Raw genomic sequence first — 19589 nt, forward strand, 5'->3', positions numbered from 1 at the left:
TGAAAGTTTGCACTGAAATTCAAGATTATTTCTTCAGTTTTATTGATTGATTCATTTATTGTTAACAACAACACACATATTCCTTAACATATAAAAAAAAACCTCGGTACAGGCCTGTGAACACGAAGATGTTATAAATCTTATTTTATAGGACTGCCGAATAGATAATTTAGAGTAAATGGGTAACCAAAGTATGAAGTATATTTATGACACACATTACAGCCAAGTTTGAAACTGCATACGATTATATAACGCTTCCCGGAACGTTCAGCAGCCTGACTTGTTTCACCACTTTATCTTTTCAGACATTTCGTGATGTTTTTGTATGTGGTAAACGGTACAATGGGACACTGTTAATTGAAAATAAAAACAACCGAAATGAATTCCTCATCCAACCTTCAAACAATTGTATGTCAAGACAAGGTACTTAAGCGAAATTTCAACAATTCAAATACGTTTTGGGACGTTGTCCGGTATCTGACGTGTCCCGACTCTGGAGTCGGGCGACCAGACCAGACATGAAAAGATGCTATACAGTCAGTAGACTCACCGCACTGTAGGTGTACCCTCAAGAACAGACTTGACCCCTACACACTCAGGAGAACCCCGCTGAATTTCTGGCATCGTCTCTGAGTATCATAACACCCTGACGACAAAGAACAGGTTAGCATCTATGAAGCACTACAGCACAAAAGTTGGGCTACCGTCAGACATCATACGTATATTTATTTGTACTAGAATGGGTTAGAGGCAGTGATAAGTATTGGAAAACATCATCTAGGTGCTAGGAAAACGCCCATGCTGGTTCCCCAAACTGGCCTTGTTTTGACTCGAGATATGTAGATATAGCAACCGTAGTAGGTCCTCTAGGGTATATCTATAGTACTACTCCGCGGTGGCCTAGACTATGGCAGTTGCGGTTTTTCTTTGCAGTTTTACTTCCTGAACGAGAATTTCAATTAATATTTATTCGGACGGCTGTAATTAACCCCCCAGGGGCTCGTACTAAGCACGGCGAAATACAGTTTTGACGCCCCAATTCCTGGTGGCTTTCGTATTCGCGGGGACGAACGATGCGGAATGCTTATAGTATATAGAAATACCACCAAAAGAAACTATTTTTATTTTCTCGGCTAGTTTTCCCTGTCCTAGCCTATATAACAATATTCACAGTAGTTATTCCTGCAAGTAGTTGGGTAACCAAACTAACGATGATTGTTTTCCGGTGATACTAGGTCAGACACTTTCCTTATGGTTGAACAATTTTTTGCAAATTTTAAGTGATGGAGATCCTCTGGGTTATTTTATTTTCCTAACCAGAAGTTAAACATCACGGTTATAGGCTTCTGTGGTACTTCATATTTTCCCAGTAAATATATACTATGTAGGCTATAATATAATTGTGTAGATTTTAGTAACCATAATGCATTTGTAATATCTTTATTTCTTCATAACTTTGGAAATTCTTGTCACTATTGAGCCTAGAACTGAAAGATATTCCGAGCTTCAGGTACCCCAGACAATTTAAATCTTACCTGATGCCCCAGTGAAGACTTGAGCTTAATGGGCTACCAGAGTGAGGTAACCCTGATTACCAGGCCACACCTTTCTATTTGGCTTGGCTTGGTAATTCTTACCTTGGATACAAATTTGAGCCACGGTCAGGCAAAACGATATCTTCGTTTGGATCTAGACTCAGTAGTGACAAGTATTCCCAAATTGTGAAGAAATATAAAAGGTTAAAGAGGCTATTGTAGTTATTAAAAACTAACCCTATAGGAGGTTAGTGCCATCAGTGTAGATGATGGGGTGCACTGTAGGCCCATTACTTGCGGTTCTTTGCAATGTGATTTCAACCCCTTTCATTCCTTTCTTCCCTTCACTGTATCTTTTCATATTCTCTTTCACCCAACTTCTTTCCACATGCTGATGACAATTGTTTCAAAGTGCAACTGCCAGGTTTTCCTCCTATATTTTGCAAACTTTTTACAAGCAGTCCCCGGTTTACGTCGGGTTCGGGTTGCATCATTCCAGACTTACTTCGCTTGCTTCATGGCGCTGTTTACCACAAGTTTTCAGCACCTTAAGTGGATTTACTGCACTGTAACCTCGACTAACGGCACTTATGGCACTGTAACAGCGCTGTAAGTTCTATTTATTCCCATTATAATTAAGATGATTCAGGTTAAGGTGATTTTTGGTTTACATCACCCCTGCCAGGAACTGAACCCCCGCCGTAACCTGGGGACTGACTGTATTGTCTGTTTCCATTTCAACGATGAATGATTCTTGGGTCTCGGTGCTTGACCTTTGACCTAATTCTATATTCAGTTCTATTTAATTCATTTGTAAATTTTACACACACACATGGAGGTAGTGTTCAAGTTACGATAACCCATCTTATGATGCTCCAATTTTACAATGGGCCTAGCAATTAACACTGATACAACAATATTTTGAAAATATTAAAAAATTTCCCTTGCAATGGATGCAAGAAGCAGCATACAGTCAGGGAGCGAGAAAGACCAAATTGCAATAACCTAACTTTATCCCATATTTAGTTCAATAAGTTCAAAAACGGCAAAAGAGAATGATAAAAGTATTGTTGTAATGTTATACTTATTTACTGCCTAAATGTGTACAGCTGTGAACAACCAAATGAGAAACGACTTTTTGCCATGTACAAGTGAATTGGATGACATCAACATCTGTTTGGCTTGTATTTCAACCATTGTACGATAGTAAACATTTACCGTAATTATGTTTAAAATGAGGTCATGTAGTACTGTTAAATTTATACCAAGTTGTAGCTGATGTGGAGAAAACTTCAAGCTACTGATGATTACAGTGGTCCCCCACATATTTGCAGGGGATGTGTACCAGACTCCCCCATGAATAGTTAGAATCAACGAATATAGTTGGAATCCTGTATAAAAATGCTGAAAATGGGTTTTTGTTTGTTGAAACTCAAGATAAACATTTATATTACGTTTTTTTTTTTTTTTAGTTTTTTTTTTTTCCTTTTTTTTTTTTTTTTTTTTTTTTTTTTGTTTTTTTTTTTTTTTTTTTTTTTTTTTTGTTTTTGAAAACCAGAAAACCATCTAAACACATTTATATAACTTTTTTTTTTTCCTCTCTCTCTCTCTCTATCTCTCTCTCTCTCTCTCTCTCCTCCTCTCTCCTCCTCTCTCTCCTCTCTCAATAGTTTTATTTAAAACTATTTTTTAATAAGTGCATTTTATGATTAAATTAACTTAAAAAAAAAAAAACAGGAGTTTGTGGATACTTCTTATTGTAAAATGTTGCGAAGAGGCGAATTTCCTGTGAATAATTGGTAGATATGATCACGGAGAGAAATCCGTGAATTTGTGAGTCCGCAAATCTGGAGAACGCGAATACGGGAGACCCACTGTGTTATCGTGCATCGGCAACAAGGATAAAAATCCTGTAGACGTATGCCATCAACATGGGTGCCCACACATAAAGGCAAGAAGGCACTTGCCCCCCCCCCCCCCTCCCCCCCCCCCCCCCCACTGAAATCATGGAAAAAATTTATATAAATATTACATTTATTGCATTTAACTACATACATATATATACTTATTTACAATAACAGTAACTTTCCCTTTGTCTGGTCTGGTGATATACAGATCCTTGTTATTTGCCAGTTTCTTTAAAATGTTAAAATCTTTCTTGGTGAAGAATGGTGTCCATTGCGTTGTTAACGAGTTAAGTCTTTTTGGCCAATACTTGCATTTGTGTACGAAGGCTCATTACATTGGTGTTAAGTTGAAATGAGCCTTCGTACACAAATGCAGGTATTAGCCCACAATACGTTTAACTCGTTAACAACGCAATGGACGACACCATTCTTTAGTATGAGAGATTTGAACAGTTTGAAGAAACTGGCAAATAACAATGATCTGCAAATTTATTCTATATAAAAGCGAATATGTATATTGAAAAAGTGGAGAATATATATACAGGAAGTCCCCAAGTTAAGATGGGGGTTCCATTCTTGAGATGCGTTGTAAGCCGGAACATCGTCAAAAATATCAAGAAAACCTTAATTTTAATGTGTAAAGTGCATTTTTATTGCATTTTTCATAAAAAAAAAGGAAGCGGTGATTATTTTTCACCTTTGGAGTCATATTTCTTCCGCCAGATCAGTGTTGTATGTGCCGCAACCCTGGAATATGTGCTGTAAACCTGGAAATAATTTCTGATAAATATAATTGAAAAGCGCCTTAACCTTGGAACATCATAAGCCAAACCCGTTGTAAGTCGATATATATATATATATATATATATATATATATATATATATATATATTTATATAAATAATATATATGTATATATATATATATATTATATAATATATATATAATATATATTATATATTATATGGTATATGTTTATATATATGTATATATATATATGTATATATACTATAACATGTATATATGATATATGTATATTGTATATATATATATGTATATATATATATAATATATGTATAATATATATAATATATATGATATATATTAGATATATATATATATTATATGTATATATGTATATTATATGTATATATATATATCTATAGATATATATATATGATATGTATATAATATAGTATATATATATATATTAATATATATATATGTATATATATATAATGTATATATATACTATATATGTATATATATGTATATATATATATGATATATATATATATATATTATATATATATCTATATATATATATATATATACACATACACATATACACAAACACACACATACATACATATACACAGTGGTACCTCGAGATACGAAAGTTAGCACGAAAAATTTAACGGCTCTACATACGAAAGGTTTCTGTAAAGTCCGAGATTCGCCTGAACCACCAATAACAATTTTGAAACTCGCGCGCCGCCAACTGACTAGACTCGCCACCATCCTCCTGATGCTAGTCACCGCCATGAGATCCTTCTCTCCTATTGGTCAGCATCCCTCCCATGATGCATCTACATTGCGGTGTGCTTCTTCGGCCACTGCAAGGCATCATCTGTATCGTACGTACGCGGTATTCGTTCGGTCTAGCGATTTGGTTTATTAACGTATATTCGTTAGTGATTTCGTTGCAGTATACGTACTTTATTGTGTTGTGTGAAAACTTTACTCTACTTATACGTAAATTACGTACAGTATATATGTAGCCATGGGTCCCAAGAACGTTGAAATTCACGGAAAGAAGCGAATGCTCTCTTTAGAGACAAAGATGGAAATTCTTGACGATTTAGTTTATTAACGTATATTCGTTAGTGATTTCATTGCAGCATACGTACTTTGTGTTGTGTGAAAACTTTACTCTACTTATACGTAAATTATGTACAGTATATATGTAGCCATGGGTCCCAAGAAAGTTGAAATTCACGGAAAGAAGCGAATGCTCTCTTTAGAGACTAAGATGGAGATTATCAAGAAGTATGAAGCTGGTATGCAATTGAGTGTGATCGCCAAGGAATACGGCTGAAATCTGTCGACAATAGGCACCATCCTTAAGCAGAAGGATGTCATCAAAGCAGCTACACCTTCCAAGGGCATCACTATTTTGTCCAGCAAGAGGACCCACGTGCACAACAAGATGGAACGGCTGCTTCTTGTCTGGATAAAAGACAAAGAAATTGCTGGCGATACGATAACGGAGACGGCAATCTCCCACAAGGCCAGTGCTATTTTCAGCAATTTGATTGCCCTGGCGGAAGATGACATAGGAGAAGGGACATCAACGCCAACCCCAGAGTTCAAGGCTTTGCATGGGTGGTTTGAGAAATTTTGTAAACGGACTGGCATCTATTCGGTGGTGCGGCATGGGGAGGGTGCCAGCTCGGACACGAAAGCAGCCGAAGCCTTTAAAAAGACGTTTGACAAGATGATGACCAATGAAGGCTACAGTTCTCACAAAGTCTTCAACTGTGATGAGACTGGCCTTTTTTGGAAAAAAATGCCTCGTCGGACGTACATAAATGGAGGAAGAGAAGAAGCTCCCCGGGCATAAGCCTATGAAAGACAGGCTTATGCTCCCACTTTGTTCAAACGCCAGTGGGGATTGCAAGGTGAAGCCCCTACTGGTGTATCATTCCGAGACTCCTCGAGCCTTCAAGGCCCACAAAGTGCTTAAGGAGAAGCTTCCAGTGATGTGGAGGGCTAATGCGAAAGCCTGGGTAACGAGGCTTTTGTTCACAGAGTGGGTAAATCTGTGTTTCGGCCTGACAGTGAAGAAATTCTTGGAAGAGAAGCGCCTCCCTCTGAAATGTCTGCTGGTGTTGGACAATGCCCCTCCCCACCCTCCTGGCCTCAAGGAAGATATCCTAGTGGAGTATTCCTTCATCAAGATTCTTTATCTTCCGCCTAACACCACCCCTCTCCTCCAGCCCATGGACCAGCAAGTGATATCGAACTTTAAGAAGCTGTATACGAAACATCTTTTCAAGAGATGTTTCGACATCACTGATACCACAAATCTCACCTTGCGTGAATTTTGGCAGGAGCATTTCGATGTTGTGATATGCATCCGACTCATCGACCAAGCTTGGCAGGAGGTTTCAAGGGGAACCTTGAATTCCTCATGGAGGAAACTCTGGCCTGATGCCATATCCGCCCGAGACTTCAAGGGATTCGACGTGGGCGAAGCTGGTGCTGCAGGTTCAGAAACAGTTGACGATCCTGAAACTGTTTTGCAACCAGATCTTAACGAGATCGTTGCACTCGGCAAGTCCATGGGGCTGGTCGTCAACGAGGACAACATCAACGACCTTCTCGAGGAGCACCAAGAGGAGTTTACGACGAATGACCTGAAGGAGTTGGAGGCCATGCAACATAACGTCGTTCAAGAGGAGTTCTCTAGCAGCGGCGAGGATGAGGAGGACAACCCTATGACGACGGCAGAAATTAAGGATGTTCTAGCTGCTTTTCATAAAGTGCAATACGTTTGTAGAAAAAAAAAAAAAAAAAGACGCCCAAAAAGGCTCACACAGGTCGTATGCTTGCGCAGTTCGATGACGTTTGCCCGAGTCGTTTCAGGAACATTGTGAAAAGTAGGCAGAAGCAATCTTCCTTGGATAGTTATTTTTTAAAGAGGCCTTTAGTATTAGCAGGAGTAAGTAAAAAGGAAGAACCAAGTGATACTAAAAAACAAAGTTGAAAGTGGTGATGAAGTGGAAATTCTGTAAAAAAAAAAAAATAATAAAAAATAAAAAAACTACGTAAAGTATAAAAAAGTAAAAGAAAAAATTTAAAAATCAAAAAAAGACAAAAAAATTTTTTTATTTTACTCTTTTTAAAGTTAAGTGTTACAGTTTTGTTAATGTATTTCGTAAATTTTAGTTTAGTTTTCCTTACATTCTTTTATGTGTTTCGTAAAGTTAAGTGTACGTACGTATCTGCTGTTTGTCCTCCTCCTCTGTTGCCACTTTCGGAGATAGCCTCACTCGAAAGGTAAGCTTCCACATTTTACTACGTACGTACAGTATTTCTTGTATACCATGTACACTAATACACTTTATTTACAGGTAATTAGCAGTAATTAAGTTAGGTATTGAATGGTCCAAATTGTCGTAGTATTTCATTGTTTATAGGTCAATTTAGCTTTATTATGGAATTTACTGGGGTATTTTTGGAGGGCTTGGAACGGATTAGCCATTTTACATGTAAAATGTGGTCCAAGATAAGAAAACCTCATGATACGAAGGGCTCCTCGGAACGGATTAATTTTGTATCTCGAGGTAGCACTATATATATATATATAATATAATATTTATTTATTCTCTAGGTTTGATGCAAATTGGCTTATGATAATTCAGTGCAAAGAGAAATTGAATAACACTAACAAGAGTTAGCCTAGCATATACTATGGTATATTGTATACATATGAATACAGTAGCCTAGCTTACAGTATAGTACCCTATACTACATATACGGCATAGTAATTATTAATATAAGCTAATTCTGGAGGTTTAATGCATTCTGACTATGACGATTCAGGGAAAAAAAAATTAGATTTGGTCCGACATCGGCGTAACTGGACAATGTCAGGCTGCTGATGGCTGCGTTTGATTATAAATACAAACATTATGAATATGCCTCTTCCATGAATCTATTAAAATGTTACACATTACTTCATTGTATCCATATTGTATGTACTATTCTCATAGAATTGTTTTATAAAATACTAACATAGCAGTCTGTTTTGGTTTGGAAATCGGCTGATGGCAAATACAAGTTATAACTCAATTCTGAGCAAATTTTCTTGCTTCTAGTTAGCATAAATGAATATCTAGATAGTATTTACTTTTATGAATCATGGTTATTTTTCATTGTATGACGTGTTTTTAAGTCAAAATATGACTTGAATACGTCTACTTTTGAAGATCTATATATATATAATATATTATATACTATATATATATTAAGGTATCTAAGATTAATAATCTATATATATATATTAATATATATATATATAATAATATATATCTAGTATAATATATTAATGTATATATATATATATTGGTAATATATAGATATGGTATATATATGTGATATATATAATTATATAATATTATATCACTAATATATATATATATATATAATATAATTATATATACTATATATATATATTATATATCATATACAGGATGGGCCAAAAGTAGCCTCACAGTTAAAACAGAATAAAAAATAATTTATTAAACGCATAAAATTTTTCAGACATGAATAAGTGGCATATTTAAGAATGAGTGAAATGAAAAGGATAAAAATAAGTAGCATGTATTAATGGCACAGTATTAATTTTCTATTGAAGAGTACTTTGAATGAGAAACAGTTCATGAAGTAACTGTGAGGCTACTTTTGGCCCACCCTGTATATTATATATATATAGTACAGTGGAACCTCGACATACAAAAGTTCCTACATGTGAAAAATCCAAGTTACGAAAGCAAAGTCAAAGATTTTTTTGCTTCTGTATACGAAAATAATTCAGGTTGCGAAAGGGTAAAGTCCAAGATTCGCCCGGACCACCGAGAACAATTTTAAAACTTGCGTGCCGCCAACTGAGTAGACTTGCCACCGTCCTCCCACTCTCCAATTGGTTCCTGATGCTAGACAATGCCATAAGATCCTGCTCTCCTATTGGTCAGCATCATGCCTCTATGTAAAGGCGTTCCTTAACCATTTTTTGTGGCAGCGTTATCATAAACACTGGAATTCGTTCGTTCACATATACGATTTTGTTTGTTAACGTAAATTCGTGTTGGTGATTTCGCTTTCGTTGTACTGTAAGTTACTTTATCGTGTTGTGTGTGAACTTAATTACTTACATTACTAACCATGGGTCCCAAGAATGTTGCTGAAGTTCATGGAAAGAAGAGGATGCTTTCTATGGAGATCGAAGATGGAGATAATCAAGAAGTGTTAATGTTTTCTGCCATTTGTTAATGTGTTTCGTAAAGTTTAGTGTTAATGTTTTCTGCCATTTTTTAATGTTTCGCAAAGTTAAGTGTTCATGTTTTCTGCCATTTGTCCTCCTCCTCTGTCGCCACTTTCGGAGATCGCCTCACTCGAAAGGTAAGGTTTCACATTTTACTACATACGTACGTACATGTATGTAAAGTATTTCTTGTTCCGTGTACACTAATACACTTTATTTACAGGTATGTACTACATTAAAGGTTATGTTAGGTATTGAATGGTCCAAATTGTTGTATTTCATTGTTTATTGGTCAATTTAGCTTCATTTTAAAATTTACTGTGGTGTTTTTGTAGGGCTTGGAATGAATTAGGCAATTTACATGTAAAACGTAGTTCAAGATACGAAAAAATTAGGTTACGGATTAATTTCGTATCCTTAGGCACTACTGTATTGGATACAGTGAAGTAATGTTTAACTTTTTAATAGATTCATGGAAAAGAGGCATATTCGTAATGTTTGTACAATTTTATAATTATACGCAACCATCGGCAGCCTGACATCGTTCAGTTACGCCGATGTTGGACCAAATCTGATTTTTTTTTTTTTTTTTTTTTTTTTTTAAATCACATAGTCAATGCATTAAACCTCCAGAATTAGCTTATATTAGTAGTACAGAGTACTATACTGTAAGCTAGGCTACTGTATTTGCATGTCTACAATATGCCATAGTATACACTAGGCGGCTAACTCTTAGTGTTATTCAGTTTCTCTTTGCACTGAATTATCATAAGCTAATCTGCATTGAACCCAGAGAATTAGCTGAAATTAATAATTACTATACTGTTTATGTATACGGTATATTGTGTATTGTAGTCTAGATTACCCTAGTGTAGGCTAGGCTATATTCGAGATACAATTTTTCCAACAAACTATTGGCTTTTTGGAACCTAACCCATTTTTAGTAGGAGGAATACCTGGAAATATATATAATATATATATAATATATATATATATATATACATATATATATATACATATATATACATATATATATATTATAATTACAAACATATATATAACATATATATATAACACCATATATTACAACATATATACACAGTAGTACCTCGAGATACGAAATTAATCCATTCCGAGGCGCCCTTCGTATCATGAGGTTTTCATATCTTGGACCACATTTTACATGTAAAATGGCTAATCCGTTCCAAGCCCTCCCAAAAACAACCCAGTAAATTATATTTCCAGGCCTACAACACATGTTCTAGGGTTACCACGCCGATCCGACGGAAGAAATATGACTCCAAAAAGGCAAAATACTGTACATCTTGGGACTTTAGCATATGTCCCTTAGCATTAAGCCTAGCCTATGTTAGTGGTTGCTACTGTAGCCTAGTCTATGATTCTGATGTCTAAACCTAAAGCTAAAAGCTTAGAATATGCCAATAAAACGTATAGATAATCAGTATGTACTCATTTCAAATAATTATTAATTAATCATTAACTATTACTCAAACAAACAAAAACAGAAAAAAAAACCTTCCAATCGATTGTTTACATTCAGCTCTTACGAGCACTGAACGAACGCCAAGCAATCACTTTTCCTAGTAAGCCAAAAATTTTCATTATCTCTCTTCAACTACTGAAACTACCAAACAGTATAATAACCATTCATTTCTATTCTTTATTCTGTCTTTACCTAATGTTTTTTTTTTTTTTTTTTTATCTTAAATGTATTGCATGAATAAGTTTTTCAATTTACAGCATCCTTTTACCAATAGAATACTTAAAGCACAAGGGGTAGATGCTGACCAATAGGAGAGCAGGATCTTATGGGGTGACTAGCATCAGGAACCAATGGGAGAGCGGGAGGATGGTGGCGAGTTTACTCAGTTGGGGGCTCGGGAGTTTTAAAATTGTTCTCGGTGGTCCAGGCGAATCTCGGGACTTTACAGCAACAATCTTTCGTAACTTGAGCAATTTTCGTATGTAGAGCTGTAAAATTTTTCTTATTTGCTTCGTATCTCGAGTTTTTCGTAAGTTGAGCCTTTCGTATGTCGAGGTACCACTGTGTATATATATATATATTATATTGTTACGTATGAGCCCGGCCTTGAAAAGGACTCCGATACGTAAACAGAAATAGTTGAGGGAAAATAAAGGAAATTTACTTGAAATTATCGTAAAAGGATTTATAGTGATAATTTACTCTAGAGGAAAGGTCGCCAGAAACTCAGCTAAGTACTTTACAGCTATTTATTTACAAGAGGCTGCTTAACAGCCAAGGTTTAAGTAAATGCAACTGGTCCCCACATGGACTAATAATATCTCTCAGTGAATGATAGCTGGCGCAAAATGGAATTCGTAAAAGCTGGTTTCATAATCTTGGGTAATGCAACACTTGCGGGCGGAGAGACTTGACACGTGACTCAGGGAATCTGGAAAAGGATCCCAGATTAAACAAGATAAAAGAAAAATGACTTCTTGCTCAGATTACAATTATTCAGCTCTCTAACACTGGGGCTAAGGAACCCTAATGGTTCACTGAGTCTTTAACAAGTCACAAGGGGGAGCACGTGGCCCGACGAGGACAAAGGGCTTTTGATGTAGGAGGGATAAAAGTAAGACTTGAAAATGAAATTAGCAAGAGTCGTATGGTAGTAAAAGGTGCTGGTTTGGAGTTTACACTTTTAGACGTACCTGGATGCCATGTTCAGTGGATCTTTGTAGAAAAGTGCGGCGTCCGGCTTGGTCTCAGATTTGGGCGCGCCAATAGCACCGTTAGGCTTAAGTGTGGGAGGCTGGCTGGCTGGACATCCGTCCTAGGTCGCGACTGCAGTTGAACTGGGAGAGATACTGGTTCTCTTTGAATCAGGGGGCTTCCATATGCCGCCTCGGGCACTGCCTGAAAGCATACACAACAACCAGCAAATTTGGAAGGAAAATAGGTCTTATTGTAGAAGTCCCTAAAATCCATCTCGAGGCCTAGCTACTCTTGTGACTTGCCTATCTACCATAAGCTTCCGTCAGACCGGAAATTCCTCCCTAGCCTTCTTATGACATGCTCTCTCCCAACATCAGTTGCTTTAGGAGAAGGCATGGCTGCTGCTTTTATAAATACAATTAATAAAAAACTGCTGGGAAGGCGAGGCGTTCAATAAACGTAGCAGCTCCCCCTGTTAAGAAGGCATTCACTCCCTTTCGGGCGTGAAGGTCTTGGCTTAAATAAGTTTATCGTCTCGACTACCCAGTTCTCCTACTCTAACTTGAAGTTTTTTGAGCAGCGATACAGCTAACTACAGTGACCTACCGAACATATAGGTGGAGATGCTAAGTGTACTAACTTAATGGAGTAATGTAGTCTAGCCTAAGTGATAACTATGGGTCGCCTGTGACGACAGTCTACTCTACCCCTAGATAAGGTTACTTGAAAATTCTACTTGCTACTAACCTAATGCCCTGGTACTAAATCATTAGCCTAGCCTACTCATTACAGTTAATTCGAGACGCAATCATTCCAGTGTGTTGTACGCACAGCAGCAATTCAGCGACGGAATTGTTAAAATACATGATGAGGTAATGATGCGTGAGGATGATGAGTGGTTAGTTGACCAGGATGGAAATGCAATGTGGTAATTATGACATTTACATGAGTGTTAGTATCACAATTTCTAGGGGTTAGAGGGTTAGTTTACTGGCAGAGATCAGGCTGGCTACCTTCTCTGGGTAGGTGCCAGGATCAATCTGCAAATGAATGTGACACTGTACCTCGGGCACAGGTGTCAAGGAGAGCATGTGGCTCTTTGGTTAGTGTGTTAATGATTTGATACGTCCCTTCTTCTTCTTATTCCTCCAGGGCCTGGCTATACCAGTTCTAGGAGTAGACGGAGGCACCGACTCTGGGGTAAGGCCAGAAACGCCGTCAGGAGCAGAGGCAGTGGTAGCCTGAGGGATTGCAGGAGGACACCCTACTTCGGTATCTGCAGCAACCGTCATAGAGGTGGAACCTACTGCAGGGGAGGCCCTCACTTTGTCTGCTGCGACAGCCGTCGTAAGGTAAGACTCCAGACTGACTCCTGGTCGGGCAATTCCTGGTTGTCCAGAGGAGGTGAGAATGTGAGGTCTGCCGGAGGTTCATCCTCGTGCGACAGAGGTGAAGGTGAAGAATGATGGACTGGAGATTGGCCATGGGCTGTGGTAAGCTCCATGCCTGTTGGAGGATCTCCTGTAGGAGGATCCTTGATAAGGTTAGGCGCCTGGACTAGCTCGGGGTCAGGCGCAGAGGTCAAGTTCTTTGGTGGCTCTACGTCCAGGCTGGATGGAGCTTGGCACTGCCCAGTGCTGCCAAGTGGCACTGGCTGAGAGTTGAGGTCGACTGGACCTGTGACGGGCACCGGAGGTGCAATACCTCTCAGCGGGCCCTTGGTAATGGGAGACTTAGGCTCCTGTCTCTTGTTGAAGGCTAAGCCTTGTGGAACATGGACAGTGTCCGCTGCTGGTAGTCGGCTAGGGCACCTAGGCCAATTTGTGGAGTGCCCTAGTACGTTGCAGGTTTTGCAACGGAACTGTGAATGATCAATCTCCCTCCTTGGTAACGGGGGAGACTGTTGGTGTACGTACTTCCTGGAGGAAGTAGAATTTTGATGACTCCTTGCTTTGGAGTGATTTGACATGGGGTTAGGACCCCTAGGCTTTTTGAACTGTAAGGGAGACTTCATGTCTTGGCCTAGGAGGAGGTCGTAACCTCCTGGAATGTAGCGTGCAACTGCAAGAGTACACACTTTGGAGAAATTAGGTCTGGTGACCCTCAATTGGACTGTCGGAACGATCAGCTTGATATGGTTGATACCTTCAATGGTGATTAAATGACGTCTATCGACGTTAGCCCCTCGGGGGATTCGATCTTCCCGTATCAGGGAGATTTGAGCGCCAGAGTCGTCGTAGGCTCTGACGTGGCTTGGCGGATAACGACTTTGGAGGGGTGCGACGGTTATAGGGCCCTTAGCTGGGGGTCCTAGTGAGGAAGGATTTGTAACTGCCATTGCGATGGCAGGAATATTGTGGTTAGCGCACCCTCCGTAATTTGCAGACATGTGACCCTTGCAGCCACAGTCTCGGCAGAACTTATTCCAGAACCTCTTCCGTGGCACTGGACGGTAAGGCCGAGATGGCCCCACAGGTTGCGAATCTGTGGAGTCACCAAGGCTGGCAGTGTGCTCTGGCACATGTGAAGAGTCCTCTCTGGCAGTGATTTGAGGTAGGGAGGTCAAGGAAACCTCCGTTGAATCACCCTCGGAAACAAGTCCGGGGTTAACTGGTGGGCTTACCTCTTCCAAAAGGGAGGAGGTAGGCGGTAAAATGGTAAGAGGTTGACCAGAGATGGCAGGACTGTGAGAGACAGTGGGTGCAGGGCTGGAAGCTGACAGAGAGGCTTAAGCTAAGATACTCTCCTTACGGGCCTTCTCCCGCTTGATTTCGAGTTCCTTCTCCTTGAGAGCGAGCTCATGCTTCCTCTCTTCTTCTCTTTCCTTCCTTTCTGCTTCTCTGGCTTCCTTTTCTTGCAGGCGCTCGGCATCCTGCTGCGCAGTTATCCACTGGTCAAGTGCTTGTCCAGTGTAACCGGCCTCCTTGCCCAGAGTTATAAGGGTTTGGAGCAAAGAAGTCGCGGGAAGCAGGGGAAGACATTTCCCTTAGGCGGCAGTAGAGGCTCAGATGAAAATTATGATAATGGCCTGGGACAGCTCTGGATGGAATAGGAGTGCCTACTGTGTAATGTGGCACTCACTTGGAAATGTGTTCTGCAACATGGTAGTGAAAGTCTTAAAAGACTGGGTGCTCTGTGGCACTTGGGAAGTGTCCCGTAAGTTGGTGGCACTTCTGGAATGGCACCTTCTGATGAGGTGAGACAATCAAATAGTGTGTGCGGCGTACGTCACACTTAAGGGCGTTCCCAACTTGGGAGATGCTGGAATGGGCTACCTGTAGGTCCAATACAGGTGCAATGGCACTTATGGAGGCGTTCCTTGGGCAGCACTAGCAGTGCTGGTATTGCGGCACTTCGGGAGGCGTTCCCTTGATTGGGTGATCCGGGATAGCGGATTCACTAATGGATTGGGCGTTCCGTAAGGACGGACACGCAGGTTTGACAGCACTTAGGCCTGGTATTGCGGCACTTCGGGAGGCGTTCCCTTGCTTGGGTGATCCGGGATAGCGGATACACTAATGGGTTGGGCGTTCTGTAAGGATGGACACGCAGGTTTGACAGCACTTAGGGCTGGTATTGCGGCACTTTGGGAGGCGTTCCCTTGGGGAGTGCTCCGAAGGATCACTGACCCTTGTACATGGACACTAATGAATTGGGCGTTCCGTAAGGACGGACACGCAGGTAGAATGGCTACCTGTACGGCTGTACAAGTGCAATGGCACTTATGAGGAGGCGTTCCTTGTTTGGAGCACTGGTATCGTGCTGGGGTGTCCCGTCGGACGACACTACATGCAGTATACTTAAATATACTGAAGTGAAATGGTACTCTGTTCGAGGCAGAGTGTAATGGTGGAGGAGAGAAAGTAAAAGGGGGGAGTACTTCAGCAGCCAGTCGATGGACAGTGTCAAGAATTAGTGGCACTGCAAAATGGTAAGACCTGACGTGCACTGGTGGTGGCCAGTCCTAGACTGGTAGGCTTCCTTGTCTGGAAGTAATGAATTTGCGTGGCACACTGTGCGGTTTGTGCTTGCGGTATACGCAAGTCTTTTGTGATAAAAGAAAAAGTAAAGACCACTCGGGCAACGCCAGGTAATAGTAATTTTAGAAATGCTCAGTCCCTCGCTGAAGTACTCGGTAAATTAAATAAATAAATGCTTGCAAACTGCAATGGACACAGGCGTGTACGAATCACGCTCAGTGTAAATGAAAGACACAGACTAAAATGATGTTAGTTCTGCATGCTATAAGTAATGGACGTAGTACTCTTGGCTTTGTGAATAATGGGTTCTCTCTCTCTCTCTCTCTCTCTCTCTCTCTCTCTCTCTCTCTCTCTCTCTCTCTCTCTCTCTCTCTCTCTCTCTCAGAGGGTGAAAATGATATATGATGAACTCCCTTGTATTTATTTGAACTACTAGTATTGTTCGTTAATACAACGCAACCTGCGTTAAATGATCTACTTACGTTAACGTTTAATGAAAGAATTGCTTTGGGTAATGTTTATGAAAATGATAACGCGCTCGCGGTGAACGATGTTTACGTTAATGGTAGTGGCTTGCGCTTATGAAATGATTTGCGTTTCAATATGAATTTCACAAAGACGCGTTTTACGTTAACAATTCTTGTAATTTACTCCTTGAAGATTTACGTTAACTTTACGTAAGGATACTAGGTCCCTGTGACAAGTGAAAATGATGGTAAGGATTTTAAGCTGAAATGTTAGTAAACATTTGTAAATGGAAAAGGTTACGTTTAGTACGAAAGGAAATGAAACTTTCGTTCAGCGAGCGAGTGAACGATGCTAGGTGAAACGTGTGGTGAGGCGAGCAGAGCAGGTTGGCAGAGCGGTGTGCACAGCGTGTCGTTCAAACAGCTGATTTTCTGTAAACGCGGAGGCGAGTTACAACACGAAATTCTAATTTCTTATTCAAGGCAAATTACGTTGATTTCTCTGGCAGAAAGATAGATAGATAGTACCGAGATTAATGTTATTTACGTTAAACTTTCAAGACTTACGTTACTTTGCTTAAATCGTTGAGATAATGCTTAAAGGGTTAAAAACATGGCTGCGCTTTGTGAGAAACGAAGGTTGGTTGAGACAGCGCAGGCGCGAAGCTTACAAAGCTGGGCAGCTTGAACGGTTACCAACACTTAATAAAACCAAGTTAAAACGAATCCCCTAACCTATCACAGACAAAAGAATTGTACACTTCTTTTGCCGTAACTATTAGTAGAACACTCTAACTAGCTAGGCTTTCTTACATAACAATAAACCCTGGTCAAGGCCTTCCTTCCAGAGTTTGGCATCATGGGTACTTTCTGGCAGCTATCTAACACGCGCTCGTGTCTCGTCAGACGAGGACACAAAGTAACAGAGAATTCGCGGGGCAAATTGTTTGCTTGCCGCTAAAATTAAGCTCTGGCGCTTTCGCCGTTACAATAATAATATTTCTACTTACACTCTTTTAAACACTTCGTAATAAAAATACTTAAACGTACCTTAAGCTAACATTGGTTATAGAATAATCATATTAAATGGATGCTATACCTTACCGTGAGCCAGTGTGTGTCTTCCGCTGCAAGTGTGCTTTGATGTGCGCTATGTAAAAACATTAACATTCGTTTTACAAGGGATAACGTGATTTACAAGCTTTTTTTAAGCAAGCTAGGTTCGAATCCTTGGCGAGGTCGACATTTTTACGTATGAGCCCGGCCTTGAAAAGGACTCCGATACGTAAACAGAAATAGTTGAGGGAAAATAAAGGAAATTTACTTGAACTTACCGTAAAAGGATTTATAGTGATAATTTACTCTAGAGGAAAGGTCGCCAGAAACTCAGCTAAGTACTTTACAGCTATTTATTTACAAGAGGCTGCTTAACAGCCAAGGTTTAAGTAAATGCAACTGGTCCCCACATGGACTAATAATATCTCTCAAGTGAATGGATAGCTGGCGCAAAATGGAATTCGTAAAAGCTGGTTTCATAATCTTGGGTAATGCAACACTTGCGGGCGGAGAGACTTGACACGTGACTCAGGGAATCTGGAAAAGGATCCCAGATTAAACAAGATAAAAGAAAAATGACTTCTTGCTCAGATTACAATTATTCAGCTCTCTAACACTGGGGCAAAGGAACCCTAATGGTTCACTGAGGTATGCACTGAAGACTTGGTCTTTAACAAGTCACAAGGGGGAGCACGTGGCCCGACGAGGACAAAGGGCTTTTGATGTAGGAGGGATAAAAGTAAGACTTGAAAGTGAAATTAGCAAGAGTCGTATGGTAGTAAAAGGTACTGGTTTGGAGTTTACACTTTTAGACGTACCTGGATGCCTCGCGACTGCAGTTGAACTGGGAGAGATACTGGTTCTCTTTGAATCAAGGGGGTGGGCTTTCCATATACCGCCTCGGGCACTGCCTGAAAGCGTACACAACAACCAGCAAATTTGGAAGGAAAATAGGTCTTATTGTAGAAGTCCCTAAAATCCATCTCGAGGCCTAGCTACTCTTGTGACTTGCCTATCTACCATAAGCTTCCGTCAGGATGACCGGAAATTCCTCCCTAGCCTTCCTATGACATGCTCTCTCCCAACATCAGTTGCTTTAGGAGAAGGCATGGCTGCTTCTTTTATAAATACAATTAATAAAAACTGCTAGGAAGGCGAGGCGTTCAATAAACGTAGAAATTATATATATAATTATAATATATATAATAATTATATAGATATATATATATATTATATAATATTAGATATATATCTAATAATAATATATATATATATATCTATATTAATATATTAATATAATAATATTATAATAATATATATATATATTATTAATATCTTATATATATATTATTATATTATATATAATATATTATATATATAATATAGAATATAATAATATAATATAATATTATTTATATAGAATAATATTATATAATATATTAATATAATATTAATATATTAATATATAATATATTAATATAATATATCGAATACATATCTATATATATATATATATATTATAATTATATATAATTAATATAATATATATTATATATATATTAGAATATCTAGAATATAATAGTATATAATAATATATATATATATATATTATATATATATAATAATATATAATATTATAATGTAATTATATATATAATAAATAATATATAAATAATTATTCTTTTTTTTATATACCGTATATAATAATATATATTCTATATATATTATAATATATATATATTAACATATAATATTATAGTATAATATAATATATATATATAATTATATAATCTATATAAATAAATTTAATATATATAAATAAAAACTTTATATATATAATAAAATAAAAAAATATATATACTATATAAATATATTATAATATATAATATATATAA

The 19589-nt window shown here is 38.4% G+C and overlaps 1 protein-coding gene across 1 annotated transcript in view; it reads left to right on the top strand.

The window, feature by feature from the left end:
- Positions 1-485: 485 nt before the first annotated feature.
- The window catches only part of LOC135210901 (uncharacterized), a 50945-nt gene continuing 31841 nt past the window's right edge, over positions 486-19589 (top strand). The window contains exon 1 of the mRNA XM_064243839.1: positions 486-663. The gene's annotated coding sequence lies outside the window, so the exon portion shown is untranslated. The remainder of the gene's footprint in view (positions 664-19589) is intronic.

Source organism: Macrobrachium nipponense, chromosome 4, assembly GCF_015104395.2.
Source record: "Macrobrachium nipponense isolate FS-2020 chromosome 4, ASM1510439v2, whole genome shotgun sequence".
In the NCBI taxonomy this organism is placed as follows: domain Eukaryota; kingdom Metazoa; phylum Arthropoda; class Malacostraca; order Decapoda; family Palaemonidae; genus Macrobrachium; species Macrobrachium nipponense.